Genomic DNA, 1,268 nt, shown 5'->3' on the forward strand with positions numbered 1-1,268 from the left:
GACATTCTTTTTTTTTTTTTTTTAATGCTTCTGTTCATTGGTCTCTCATTGTCTGCACACCTCCATTCTGGTGACTAGAGGGGTGCCTGAACAAGTAGACAACCCACCCCTCTGCCCCTGGAGAGTTCTACTACGCATTCACACAGATCTGCTCAAAATTTAAAGGAACAGTATCCACTTAAAACCAATGGCAGCACAAAACAGCCACAGCTGGCCCTGAACTGTTTATCACTAGAAAAAAGGCCTGAATAGGGGTTATGAAGTGGGAGAGAGACAGACTAAAAAGGAAACAGTATGAAAATTAAACCCTGAGTTACATCATAATGACCAACAGTGGCATCTTGAAATTTCTCAGGCAGCCTTGAAGGCAAGAAGCCGAAAGAGGGACATTAAAGTCATACTCATATTTGGCTACATAATATTTTTTTCCCCTCTTTTCTCTCTTTTCTGTGATTTTAGACTATAGTATTCAATCTGTCTATTTTGCTGTTGCTGTTTTGTTTTTTGGTCCCCTCTTTACCTTTAGGGGGTGCTTTCTCTCCCTACATTATCCAAGAAGAGACAGCAATTACAGTCATATAGTCAAGATACAATGGTGTTGTTGGTAAGTGCCATTGAGTCGGTTCTGACCCATAGCGACCCTGTATAGGGCTTCCGCAGAGCACCTGGTGAGCTTGAACCACTGACCTTGTAGTTCAAATGGCTTTGCAGTCTGCTTCATTAATGCACAGCACCACACCAGGACTCCCAAGATACAATGATGCCCTATAAAATCCTACCATCCAGGCAAGAACCAATACCAGCTGCCATACACCAGATAGGCAGCCAACACCTGCAACAGCTACTCTGAGTTGAGTAATAAGAAGAGTGAAAAGGGAAGTCCATCTTCTGATCACATCTACCTGGAAGCAATCAGAAAGCATAATAAAATACCAAAACATACATTCATCTAAGTATTAAGGTCACAGCCAACTACTGAATATGCCCAAGAAACAGACGACCATCTCTGCACATGTCCAGAAACAAGATAAAGTGACTGGGAGCAATGAGCTGGAGATAGACCTAGACTTCATATTGGAAGGAGGGAAGGCTTTGGAAATGTCTGAGAAGGAATTCAGAAAAATGATAATGAAATGTATCAAAACACTTTACAGATAAGTTGGAAAAAATATGGAAGAAGTCAGGAAAGTGCTACAGGAACAGTAAAATAAGATAGATGCAGCATTGGAAACAATTCAAAACCTACAGAAAGAGATCCAAACAATAAA

The sequence above is a fragment of the Chrysochloris asiatica genome, unplaced genomic scaffold (genome assembly GCF_000296735.1).
Source record: "Chrysochloris asiatica unplaced genomic scaffold, ChrAsi1.0 scaffold00423, whole genome shotgun sequence".
NCBI lineage: Eukaryota > Metazoa > Chordata > Mammalia > Afrosoricida > Chrysochloridae > Chrysochloris > Chrysochloris asiatica.